Here is a 14,436-nt window from a genome sequence, read left to right as displayed (position 1 = left end):
TATGGACTTCAGAATGTGCATACAGTTTTGGCTTTACAATGCCCAGGATTTAAATGTTCAGATCTTCAAATGTCCAGTGTTCCTGAAGCACATTATTTTAATAAACTGGTCCCCTTGAAGACTGTAGGAAAAAAGCCTTAGGCTGGTTGGCCAGGTTCCTATTGATTTCCAGCTGGCATGTTGATATCATCTCCTTCCTCCTGCTCACATAATGCAGCCACTAAAAAATAATGTTTTGCTTTCTGTATTATGATTGAGTTTTATTTTTCTGAGATTCTTTTCTAGCAAATGTGTGCATTATCAGCCTTTGTGACTGAAAAAAAAAAATCAAATTTTCAGTATATAAAATCGGATATAATTTCATCTTAGAGTTCACTACCACTAATATTTATCTGTGAAAGAAATGTGAGATCCTTGTGACACTATTTTGGGCTGGAAATGTTGAAGGCAATAGTATGCAAAGCTATCATTGTCACACAATATTTAAACTGGTTTTATTATACTCTTGTCTTTATCTACCCATTTTGCATCAGCTCTGGAACCATGTGTATCATCTAGTTAGGAACTATGTTTGCTATGATTACACTTGCCATGGGGTTTGCCCAATTAAACAGAAATTGGCAAAAGCCTTCTCCATCATGTATCCAGAACAAGCAACCTGCTTCAGTAAGCACTCAGTCACTATGTTGTTTAGATGCTTTTTTTTGCTCACAAATTTCATTGAGTGGGCTTTCACTCTAGAACTAGTGTTTTTTCTCTGAAAGACCCATGGATAGATTTCTGTGTCCATATAGCTGTAAATTATTGTATGATCTGATTTATCTCAAAGAGAGAGTGAAATTGCAGGTAGCTGAATCTAACTTTATTCTCTTCCCACTTCCCACAGGCTTCACAATGTGCATCTGTAGAACTAGGGCTATGCTTTGACATGGACTGTTTTCTGTAACGTTTGATTAGCATAGTAAAATACACACGGGAACTTATTTTCAACTGGTTTTCACTTCTACCTAATTAGTATTTACTGCTGCTGACAGTATCTTCTCAGTGTACCAAAGTCCAGAAGCAAGGCAAAAGATTTCTGTTCCTAATGTGGGATTTGGTCATTACATAGGCTTGTTGCAGTTGCTAAAACTGAGTCATTTAGTTCCATTTAAGAAGCTACAGTGTATCTGCTGGCCTCCTGCTGCCGCTCCAGAGAAACGGATATCTCCCATATGGCCGGTGGTGATCTCCCACTTGTACCTCCCTAGGACGTGACAAACATTACTAGACACCTTTTACAGTTGGACAACTGGACCGGGCTCTTGGTGTCTTTTATCCAAACATCCCAAAAGCTTCTTAACCTTGAAGGTTTCTAAATGCCTTTGGAGATCTTCTTCAATTCAATCTGCAATGCAGTCTGCCTGTCCAATCTTCAGTGGATCCCAAAAGTAGGCAAAGCAGCATACAAAATCCTTTGAAGTGCACCTACCTGGCAGACTGCCAAAACTGTGTCCCTCCCATGTGGTAATTATGTGGAAGGTGTTTCTAATGGGCCTCTCATACCTGTAGCACTGACCCAGGAGGCAGAGACATGGGAGGGATACCTTCCTCCAACTTCAGGGACTTCAGGCTCATGCTCCCTCTCCTGTAGCACAGCACCGTAGCCACAAGGCAGCATGAGGTCTTCTGATGAAACCCAGGAGGGTGTAAGGCTCAGCAGCCTCACTAGGATTTAGCTATGAAGAGGCTGGATGCAGCGGAACAGGGGAGCAGGGTTCTCTCCGCTGTTCAGGAGTCAGTTCTTCCCACTTAGTGGCCTATCTGAAGTTGTGGAAGGAGCTCAGGTATCTGGCTCTGAATTTCATCCTGGAAATCAGCCTAAAAGGCGTTGCCACCTTTAAATCCTTTACTGGATCTAATCCACAAGGACTAAGAAAAATATATACTTCTAATGATTTCATTCATGTCTTTACAGTTGTTCACCCTGTAATGTTAATAGGTAAATGTCAGTGCTGACTGCTCTTGTGATTTGGGCCATAAGTCTTGTGAAATATGTGACCATTTGTAAAGACCTGGAAGGTGGGTGAAAATGAGGATGCACTAAGTTTCCATAAAAAAATAAAAATAATTTTTTCTCTAGTTGGTATAAAAACCTTGAGAATTTGTCTTCAGTGGAAAGCTGAGGCCCAGAAGACAAATATGACTCCAAGTATAACAAATGACCAACATTCCTAATTTCAGCTAATACAACTCTGACCCCTGACATGATTTTTTTATTGAATTGTAGCTGCAGAACTGAGCCTGGCTGAGTTATAGAAAAGTCTCCTGAACACTAGAAGTGGTAAATAGATGGTATCGGTATCAGACTGATCAGACTGGAAAACAAGAAATCTCAGGTCATTCCAGAACAGATAAATTATTTATTCACCTGACATTACAGATCGCTTAATCATAGATAAACTACTGTCTAGAAAACTTTTAAATGATGCTTTATTGCAAGCTTAACAAGTGTGTTAACTTTTTCAATCCTAAGGGAATATTTCAGGGTGATTTTTGCAAGGAGTTAGAGTCCACACACAAGTTTTCTTCTTTCCCTCACACTATTTTACATAATTTTGATTTCATGCCTCTTTCTACTAAGGAATTATTGTGTTATATGGAGCACATACAGACACTGATATCAAATACAATGCAGCGAGTTGTAGTAATGTTGTTAGTACCAAGTATGTCATCAATAGCTGCTGATGACTGAAAAACTTTTAAATTTTTAAAAAACTGCTAAATCCCTCTAGTCTTTATGCAAGTAAGTAGTACCAGCAGATTAAAACATGTTCCTTTAACAGAGACATTTCTCAAAGCAAGGTTGTTAATGGATGCAAATGTAATAACCTCAGGCTTATTTTAAGTTTTTAATAGGTCACGTGTTCTACATACTCATGGAAGGCAGTGCTATTTTGAAGGGGTGATTGTTAAGAAAAAAATCCTTAAGCAAACATCAAATGTATGAGAAGAAAAAAATCTGAATATCTCTATTAGCTGTTCGTTAAATCCCAAAATTAAAATTGACTCCACTGAGGAAAAGCTTTAAAAATTACCCACATTAACCCAATTAACTTCTCTAGAGATTTTAAATTTAATTGTAAAAGCATATTTTTAACTGGCAAATACCAGATTAAATTACTTTTTTATTTTAGCAAATGTGTATATGTTTTAGTCTTAACTTCCATTCATTCAATTAAACTCTTCATGGATGATGTGACAACTATTGCAGCTCAGAAGTAGAAGCAATTCAGAATCCCAATGAGGAGTGTGTGAGTCAAACATTCCTCCACAAGGCTGCAGTTATGAGTGTTAAGCATTAAAATCCTGTTTATCCAATAGCTATTTCATGGGAGATAGCTTTATTGCACTGAGAAACCTGGACCCAAATGGACCCCTTTCTGGAAGTCTACCCCTACAGACAAAAAGCAGATTTCTAGAGAATATGGATATGTTGGACACCAGTTTCAGCTTGCTTCAATTTCGAATTCCCCTCTGGAAGGTGTTGCACAAAGGGACATGGCCCTTGTGGACTTGCAGGAAAAAACCCTGTGCTGAATCAGGATAAAACCCTGTTTCCAATTAAGTTGTGTGTTTATTTCATTTCCCCAGAGTATGTGAGGTGGCAGAGCTCCTCTGCAGCCAATACATCTGTGCTGACAGTGGTCTAGACTGGGCAGAGAGGCTGGATTTAGGTGGAAATGATCAGATAAGGTGCTCATGCTGATACAGGCACTTATAGCTGTGTAATCAGAGCACACACACAGCCCACCAGCGCAGAGGCAGCCCCGACAGCCAAGACCCTCTTGTGTGACTGTGCTCCCTGCACCAAGAGGAAGAGTGTGCCCCATGCATGGTTGTGGGTGGTGGTGGAAAGCTGTGATGAGGCTGTCTTTCTGTCCCCATTCCCAAAGCCCCTGGAGGAGAAGCAGCCCTTTCACAAGAAGAGGCAGAGAAACCATGGCTCAGAGCAGGAGCATCAGAGCTGTCTGCACTGAGGTTGTGGAAGAGGATATTGAGGGCAGTGAGGAAAGGGCAAACCCGTCCAGACCCTCCCACTAGGAAACTCATTACTGAAACAGGAAAAAATCCCTTTGATTTACTTATCTTTTTTCTTTTTTTCAACAAAATCTCAGGTCCTTATGTCTAGATAGTTGTGGCTGCAGACGTCTAAAGCTAGTGCCCCCTTTGCTAGTCCCCTGAGACTCCCTCTGCAGTCAATGGAGAGTGACTGCTACATTTGTGAGTCCATTTCCCAAACTTTTTTAAGACACCTCTTTCAGGACGAAGTGATTGCTCTGGAGAGGACTGTTTCTCCTAGTGGTCTTTAAAAAAATTCAGGGTTACTGTTATATGCCTATGTGAACTGTTATACGCCTAAACCAATGGGCATATGACTCTTGACATCTGGACTTCCTGGAGGATCACTGTCTGGCTCCAAAATCTTTCACAGATCATGATGCACTATTCAGCTTAGTGGTAAATACATTTAGCATGTTCATCAAGTGTGACCTGCAAACCCAAGCCTGAAAACCACTGATGTAACTAACTAAAGCCAGTATTATTCCATAATATGGACAAACTCAATCAGCGTGTGCTAAAGCTACTGAATTTTGGTTTTGCTCATTGCTTCACGTGTTCGAAGTTTAAAACAAGAGTCTATGTTAATGTTTTAAAAACTCATAAAGACACCTTAATATACTTAGCATATTTTAATCCAGCCTTATTGTATTTTAAAATGAGCATGAAGCATAGCATGTTGTAATGCTAATTTTGTAGAAGTGTAACTTCAGACCTTAGCAAGTGCAGTTAACATTTATACTGGAATACAGTGCAACTGCAGGAAAGAAAGGTAATTTTAAGGTCTTTGACTTGTAAATTCATTGAAATAATATGATTAATAATGTTTCTTTCTGATGATCAACAAACTAGTGTTTTTATAAACCACTATGTGGTGTTTATGTTATTTTTCCCCTGTTATTAGGAAATAGAAGTGACAGAAGGGAATACAACTACTGACTTGCAGCCATTTCTTCTGTGGGCTCTCATCCAGCAGTTAGCAGTCATGCTTATGTGGATCTATCCTCACAAAACTGTTTCCTGACAGAACTGGCAGGAACTTGATTTTTATGTTGCTGATATTTTAAAACATCCTTTTTTTTTCCTGTTTGAGAATGATTACAAGATGTTAAAGTTTTCTGAGGAGCAAAAATAATGAAAAGAGATGTTTGGGACACTTCAGTACATAATCATTTCCAGATAAAGTGTATCTCCTGGTCTGAAACTGATTAAAATCTTCATTATTTTCTCAGTGTTTATTCAGTATTTCTGCAACTGAAGGGATAATATCCCAAGCAGCAGGGAACTGGGGCAATTTTACTACAGCCTCCTGAGCTGCTTGAGCAAAAGATAGAATATACCCTGCAGTCAGTACATGTGTTTGGGCTAATTCTTGAACACAATCTCTGGCCCAGTGGGTATTTTTTGACTAGAAGCAGGAAACACTGCACAAGAGAGAGGTATTGAAGATGTGTAGAGCATGTCATTTAGCACAATAGGAACAGATCCATGGGGTGGGCACTAAGGGCCCTGTGTTCACACTGTCCCTGGTCCAGGCATGTCACCTGGGAATAGGACTAGTCTGGTTCTGAGGTCTGGCTGCCCCATGGAGTTAGAGCATAGCTTATGTTTTGGCTTCATCTGAGATGGTGATCCTGTTGATTTGGTCCACCAATGGTACAGTCCAAGCAGTTTAAACAGTGGTGAAAAAGAGGCTTACATCAAAATAACAGTCCTAATCAAGCTAAAATGCAAATAATAGACATGTGCAATGAAACCCTTCCTGGAGTATATTTGAAATTAGAGTAGTTTCTTGATGTCAGGGCATGCTGCTTTCAATCACTGGTTGCCGTAAGTCAAAAAGAGAATACCTTCATGTGCTTCTGTTATGGAAAATGAATAGCATAGCTATAGGATTGGAGGAAGAGGTCTACTCATTAGTTTCTCCTTTTGAATTGCCCCAGCCCTTTATTTAAAAATTTCCTTTGATTTTTTTTTGAAGTGTTGAATACAAATTAAAAAAAGCCAACAAACAACCCAAAACAACAAAACCAATAACAAAGCAACATAATAGCATTTAGGGGTAAAAATAAATAATGAAGGAGAAATATTCTTGTCTGATCCTAAATAATTTATTTTGTGTTTATTTCATTCATTATTTCATCATCCTTCAAGTGTTCAATTGTTTATGAATTAGTCTGCCAAATATGTTTTAGACTATGGACTTTTTCAACTATATTATCCCCACTGGAAATATAAAGATACTATACTCCCAAAGGGACCCCTGATGGTCTAGTGGTTAGGATGCAGCACTCTCACCACTGTGGTCTGGGTTCGATTTCCGGTCAGGGAAACTCCCCCGGGCAGACGGAGCTCGTCAGCCCTGTAAGGCCATCCATCTAAGAGAAGGTCACTCTAAACAAACCTACGTCCTGAGGACCTCACTGCCACTGTCCAAGCTTGCTCGGCCCCAGCAGATGAACCTCAGGATTAAAGGGTGGACTCAGTTCAGCGCACACTGTGTCTCACCTAAAAAATCCACTGCGCAGGCTCGAAGGATAAAGACCTTTCCCAAATCTTCGTTCGCGAAGACTGGCCATACATACATATTCCCAAAGGAATATTTTATTTCTTGAAAGCTCTTGGCTGGATACTTGAGTTAATTCTTCTTCTGAGTGAAGGGGCTTCAGTTTGAGTTCAAAAGCTTTTTGCTCCATTTTATGTGTTTGATCACGTAACAGGCACACCTTTTTTTTTAGTAACACTTTGGTGGGCATTGAGAGTTAATATCGAGGAGAAACATAAGACAATATGGGAGAAGCAGCAAAGACATTAATGAATATGCAAATTTTGTGCCAAATTTTATAGCTATAGTTGCTACAGGAGTTGTATTTCACGTTAAAACAGCTCTATGCCATTCCCAAGTTGTGCAATAACACCAATGAGGTAGCGTTTAAGAACTCGAAATGTTTCTGCTGCAGAAGCATCCCTACTCAGTAAGTGTCTGGTACGACACTGACCTAATTATACCATTAGTGGTTAATTGTCTTCAGGTCAGACCTAAGCAAAGAAGCACAAGAAAGCAAGAGTCATTACCCTTAATACCAAAGACAGGACAAAGTGGCTTTTGGATATTGTAGGTTATTTTTTTTTGATACAAGAAAATGCCACTATCATAAGAATTCATTGCAATTAGTGTTTCTTGATTGAACTAATATCATTGATTGTTTTGTAATTTAAGTAAAGTTTAAATAATGAAGGGTTTTACTCAGATCACCTTATCACTGACAAGTGACTCCCAAACCACAGATGCAGTCCAGAACACTGGATGAATGTTGCATCATTGTACACTTAATCTTCCTCCCAACAACACCGATAGGGAATTCTCTGTTGTTTCAATTGCAGGGAACCTACAGCATATATGGTTACTGATAAGTTTTCTGATCCTCCAGTATATTAAAAAAGTTTTATCTTTACACACATAAGATAGAATTGTGTACATTATTTACAGTTGGTAACTTAAACAAAGTGTGAACCTTCCTTGTGAAACATGCAATGCATCATGCTAGCCTTTCATTAGTTACAAGGGCTAGCTATCTTAGAGCTTCACTGCAGCCTTTCAGCTCTGGCCCACAAGGAAATACTGGGATACTTTTAAAGACTGTAACCTCAATCTGAGTGGGCTGTAAGTCATCACATGGGCCAACACAAGTCTATAGAGAAAATATTTGGTGCTGATGAGTTGATGTTCGCAGCACATGTGGACATGTGGATCACCTCAGACTAGCTCTAGTTTGGTCTGCTAGTGATTGTAACGCTTTAGGTGCACTTCTGGAGCGCAGCTTCAGCTTCTAGTTTTCCTTGAGAGGAATCCAGTCCATGAGCCCTAAGACTGCTCTGTTACATTAACTAAAGCACGTCGTAAGAAGGGACAGCTAGAAGGTTTACTTCAAGTGTGCTCATGATCCAAGATGAAATGTTAATGTGAACTCCCCCACAAAGTACCATATGGATGTGAAAAGTCATCATATGCGAATCTTGAGCAGCAGCTCAACTACATCTTGTTCATGTAAAAATGAAGCAGAAAAAAATGAACTCTGACCATTCCTTTTTCCACAGGCAGTTAATTAAAATGATTGCTTAATTTTGTACCAATTAATCTTTAGAAAAAAATTTGCAGAATTGTTTCCTTCTAAATGTATAACTACTTAGTAAATACAAATTTTTCTAAGTAATTTTCACTTTTGAATGCTTGGCACACGGTCGATTGACTCCTTAAGACCATTTGGAGTATTTGTCAGCAACTCACTGTGGGAAGAGAAAGGGAAGAGGAAGGAGTCATTTATGCTGGAATATTAGCTACCACCAGAACAGACATAATAAGAAACCAGTCATGAACTGGTGGTGTGTGCTCTCAGAACCTGAGTCTGACCTCTCTTACTGTCTGCATCTTCCCACACTCCAGTGGGGGATATACCTCACCTCGCTTCGATCATCTGCACTGCAGACATTTACATCTGAACTGGTTGTCTAGACTCCTTTTATAGTTCATGGAGAGAAAAAGACACTTCTCAGGCATGATTTACATGTTCTATTTAGATGTCTATGGTAATATCAGATGACTCACTGCCTGGAAAGTAGCTATTTCTTTCCATTTCCATATTTTGCTTCTACCCAGGGAGCCTAGAGGAATGTTTTAAATACAGGAGTTGACATCTTAGATGGCTGAGAATCCATCCTGAATTCCTATGTATTTTGCCCAAGAAAACTCACCTCTTAAAAGCCAAAAATATATTTACATGATTCTTACAGAACAGTTTCAGGAGGAATGGCTAATAGAGCATGCTCCCCTGCTTATTTTGATGTTATGGATCTGGGCACATGAAGTGACACCATAATCTACTTAACATCATTCTTATGAGTTTACGTATCCACTCAGAGAATAACCTCAGGCCAAATGCTGTTCTGGATATATATCTGCTGCCTGTATGGACCCTGTATGAAAGCCATGGTTTTAGGGGAATTCTCAGAGCCTCATCAAAAATGCTCTCCCTGCTGCTTGAGGGTGGGTCTTGCAACATTTAAATGTACAATCACATCTAAGCAAAATATTTTTTTACTTCAAGTGAGTCTTCATTCATGATTTTGATGATTTCTAGAGCTGCAATTCTATTTCTTCTGCAGCAAGCCATGAAAACAAATGTTTGGCTGTGTAGTGCAATGCCTTGAACTCTAGATGATGGATTAATGGTTTGTTTTCTGGCTGTCTAAGAGGCAGTATTAAAAGTAGAATCAAAGTTTACGTTATATCAAGCCTTGAGGAAGTTTTTTCATCTAGGGACTACACAGGCATTTTGTGCACTTAGTTTAGAAAACAGTCTCCTGACAAATTCTGCTGTCCACAAAACCTATAGAAATACCAGACTTAAAGATTAGCTATTTCCACGCATTACTAACTGAGAGGATTTTGCCAACAGCCTAGAAGGTGGCTGAAACAAGGCAGAGCCTTATCAGCTTCACTTGCTGTTTGGCAAATGACATTGTATGCAAATGACTTATTTGGAAGGGTGAATAATTTTTTCCCCCCATGTAAAATAGCTGTATCCATCTGCTGTCTTTTAAGAGGAAAGGTTATGGCTCACATGTTGAAAAGGTAATGTGGCTTTACTTTCTGATTTATAAACCTTTTCTGTACATCACCTCAAAGATGTCAGCATTTCAAAGGCTGGTGAAGTAATCACTATATATAGCTTTTTATCAGTTTTTGTGAAGTGGCTTAGAGTGAAAGGCACTCCTAAACATGATTTCATTTTTCCTTTAGTGAAGGACAAAATGAAAGAGTAAGGTTTTAGAAGCTGCAGAACTTAGTACCTATACAGATACTTTATAGATAGAAACCCATCCAGTCATTATACTAGAGGACATGCTAATGGAGACTGTCCCCATTATAAAGGTATAAGAATGGATAACTCCCTTTGGGGGTGTTGTAATTTTTAGTTAATTAGGATTGAGTCTCTCTTCTCTTTAGCAAATATTATTTTTCTTCACAACAGTCTCTGCTGACTTCAATGTTCTGACTTGCGTGGGAGAGGATTTTGCAGACTTGTCATCCACTTGTATTTTGGAAACTGTATTTGATTCATGAATATACTATATCCTTCACTTAAATGTAGTATGTGTCCAACATTTTTAACTTCCAGATGTGTCTCCTTAACATTTCAACCATATTGAGAGGCAAATTCTTACACTGTGCATTAAGAAAATCTGTCAAGTTTTATGACAGTGTTCAGGACAGATATGTCACCGTCATCCTCTAGCTCTGTGCAGAGAAAGGAGATGTAAGAGAATATGACACAAGACTGACCAGTATACAAGTGAGGGCCTGCCCTACTTCCATGTTTTTGGCAGCCTATGGTCAAGGCCAGCTCTGACACAACATGATGGTGTGACCTTGAGTGAGGCTCCTGAGAACACAGCTTTATGAGAAAGCTGTAAAAAATCTCATTTGGGCTTCCCAGCATCACTCAGGAGCTTTTTTAAGCTCTGATATTCCTTTACCCTTCCCTGAGCTGTTGCAGCCACGCCTGTGCCTTGCCATGTACCCCTCTAATGAAGACGATGATCCTTCAGCTTGATTTCTCTGCTTGACCTTAGATTTGCCTCACCCCTCCAAGTTGTCTAGCAATCTCTGGGATGTACTGACTGTGGTTGCTGTCACCAGACCTGCTCAGCTCTACAGTTTGGCTGCTGGGGAACTGTGTCTCCTTTGGAGGGTGCTGCCTCTGCCTGCTGTTTCAAAAGTTTCAAAAACCCATTTACAGAACAGTGTTCTTGTGCTGCTCCTTCCAGCAGACGAATGATTTCCAACTGCTAAAATCTTCTAACATACTGGAGTTTGTTAGACAGATTTGGAAATTAGATACCAAAAATATTCTGATTCTGAAAATATCCTCCCTGGAAACTATGCTACCTTTCCTACATGGTGGCTATCTTTGTTTTATAGTTTAAGCTCTGACATCTCCTGTTCACTGCTGAAAAGTTTATTTGAAATAAGCCACAGTCGAGGCCTTCTAAAGGTATGTTCTATTTTACAGATGGTTGCACACTTTCTCTGGCCTCCAGATAATGCTTTCTGTCATAGTTACTGCTGTGAAATGCCTTTTCTCCACCTTTTCTTTTTTCACCATGCAATAAATTTTAAAAAGAAATATTAGCCTTAGAGAAGTGCACATAAAGCACTCAAGTTTCAAGTTCTTTTTTTTTTTTAGTGATTGTGTTTCTTGTAAAATTTAAACACTCATATTCTAAAACATTTTATAACTCAGAACCCAGTATTCACTTTCACTTTCATGGAAGTCACTTACTTTGTGACTCTGTATTCCTTAATGGCTATTAATCAGCAGGCCTTTGCCTAACAATGATTATTCAAGAGATTTTATTGCCTTGGTAGGTTTAATTCTCATGTTTGAATAACTTGGAAAGTCACATTTCTCACCTGAATAGCAATGAAAAGCTCATCCAGAAGTCTGAGTGTCTAACTTCACACTATTTCAAAGTTAAAAAAATCAGCCCATTTCAATGTCATTAAAAACTGTACTGGTGAGTGCAGTTATGGAATAGAGCCATTGGAACATGAGTTGCTCTGCCAAAATCACTGCTTGAATACACAGAGGTTCAATGTCTTCTGTATAGGAGAAATAGAGGCACAGAGATGGACTGATTCACTTGGTTTTGCTTGGCTTTAAAGAGATGTTTCCAGCAAACATTTATTTTAGGCAGTAATCTCTATGATCCTGACATTTAGTATGACCATGTCAGCCTTCTAACGTGTAAGATGCTTCCTGTGCGAGGCAGGAGTTCTCATTTGAAAAAAGGTAATTTAAGAGCTCCTTTATGACAGCTTGGTCTCCAGAACTGGATTTCTTGTCTTCCAAGTTAGTTGTGCAAGTAGTAATTGTCACCAGTTCTGACATTAGTCTTCTCTGCAAACTGACATTAGCTACTGTTGGGTTTGAATAAGAATGAATCCTGCTCAAAGAATCATAGGTGTGTTTTGCCTCTTTTTTTTTTGTAATGTATCCTTACCAAATGGCTATTTTCATGTAAAGCTGCTCATTCTGCCCCCTCCCTCCCAATAATTTTCTCTGTTTCTATGTAGTTAAAACACAGCAAACTTCAGTTATGCATTTATTAATCATACTCCCACAAAAAAGTCATCATGGTACTCATTGCAAACCTATGTAATAAGATATAGTATCAATGCCCTCAAAACTGTGCTATAGAAAAGATGTGGCTAGAAGAGATAGGGCAAGGGATCAGATTACATTCAGGTTGGTGGCCAAACTAGAAGCACATTGGAGGTTTCCATATCCTAATCTTTTGACCTCAGCCTGGTTCTCCAGTTGCCAGATTTACACAAGAGTTCAAGCATCAGCTGTGCCCTCAGGACATCACTTGGTTTTGCTTTGCTGAACTTTCTGTTAAGCTGCTGAAGAGGCAGAGTATAAATGAAGTTAGAAATTGGTCTATCCAACACAGATGATAACTCATGCATGGATTATTTTCCCAATGTGAGTAAAGGTGGATATCCACTTTAAAATAGAATTTTGCTCATGATTGAACATCAGGATTTAATCTATATGAATATATTCCTGATTTCTGTGATAGATTGCTGAAATCACAGCTCCTTAGTTTTCTCTTATGGAAGACTATGAAATAAAACAAATGCAAACATGAGTTAATATATTCTGTCTAAGACCTGGCTCATTTCCCAGTGCCATTTTGCAATTGTACAAGACCTTTTCCATGAGAGAAGTTACAGGCTTGAAAGACTCATCCATCTGAGTCTTGTGGTTTGCCTGGGGCAGACCTTTAACATTAATCCATGTAGTACCATATAACAGAGATGATCATGGAAGCACTGGCTGGATACAGTTGAGCACACTTGAAATTCTTCCTCCTTCCAACAATGGTGTTTTAAGTAAGCAAGACAGTCACGGCAAAGCAAAGAAAAATGTTATTTGTTATTAAGGAGTAACGTGAAATGGGAAGATGGAAAAGATCCGGTTGATGTCAGGAGCCTGGCAAACCGGTCATCCTGCTCACACCGTGGGGTTTGGAGCCCTCTCCAACTCCCGAGGCCGGGGGCTGAGCCGTGCCGAGCCCCGCCAAGCCGTGCGGGGGCCGGGCACCGCGGATGCAGTTGCGGGCGGCGCCCTCGAGGTGGAACCTTCTCACCGAGGCTGCGGCAGCGCTGCCGGGCGGGCGAAGCGGCCCAGTCGGGACTGCGCTGTCGGCTCTGCGGGGCCGGCCCGGGCGCTCCCACCCGGCGGCGCGGGGCATCCCTGTGCGATAGTCGTGTGGTGGGGAGCACCTTTGAGGAGAGGAACAAACTTCCAGATTCCTCCGGCGAAATACTCTCGACTGTGTCCCTTACCCTTCGGGGGCCTGGCTTCGTCCTGCCGAAACCTCTCGGGTGCCTGGGGGGATAAATCGGAACTCCTCCACCCGGCATCTGAGCTGCAAGCCGAAACCGGGGATGGGACAAAGAGCGTCGGGAATCTTACCCTATGCCATCGATCCTTTGGCGGGGGACACGGCTCCGCCGGTCGCGGAAGGAGGGATGGGGATGGAGGCCCCACACCCTCGGGGAAATTGCATTAAACAGCCCCAGCTCAGGCCAGTGACGCCCTCCTTGTCTCCCTCTTTTCTTCCGCTCGCCCACTGCTACCGCCTGAGCCTTTACTGGCTCCCTTTGCCCAGGAATCCCGCGGCACACATGTGCGCGGCCCCGTGTCCCGAGCGGAGCGGGTGTGTCGGCGAGGGCGGTGCCGGCCGCGGGCGGGCGGGCCAGGAGCCGCAGCCCGTGGCCAGCTGGGGATTCACGTGGAGCCATGCCGTGCCGGGCTGTGCCGTGCCGGGCTGTGCCGCGCCGGGCTGTGCCGTGCCGGGGAGCGCCGCCGCCTTCAGCACCAAGAACAGCTACAAGTGTGGCACCTCGCCCGCCCCGCTGTGCCGAGCCGAGCCGCGCCCTGCCGTGCTCCGCCAAGCTGAGCCGTGCCGTGCCCGTCCCGCCGGAGCGGTGGTAAGCGCAGGCGGTGCCGCTCCGCTCCCGCCGGCCCCCGGGGACACCGAGCCGTGTGGCTCCTGGCAGGGACCGCTCCACCGGCGCACACGGACGGTCTGGGGGTATTTTCTCTCTTGGCTGTGAGCGGCACGGCCGGGCCGGTGCGTGTGTCCGCCGCTGCGATTGAGCGGTGAGGCGGCGCAGGGCTGGTATCGTCACGGGGGCTGAGCCACTGGTCCCAAAAAGTTGGCTTTTTTTTTTTTGCTTTTCCTCTCTCCTCTTTTGAGGGG

Source organism: Corapipo altera, unplaced genomic scaffold (genome assembly GCF_003945725.1).
Source record: "Corapipo altera isolate COAL_440 unplaced genomic scaffold, ASM394572v1 1b, whole genome shotgun sequence".
In the NCBI taxonomy this organism is placed as follows: Eukaryota; Metazoa; Chordata; class Aves; order Passeriformes; family Pipridae; genus Corapipo; species Corapipo altera.
Note: the sequence above shows the minus strand (reverse complement) of the source record.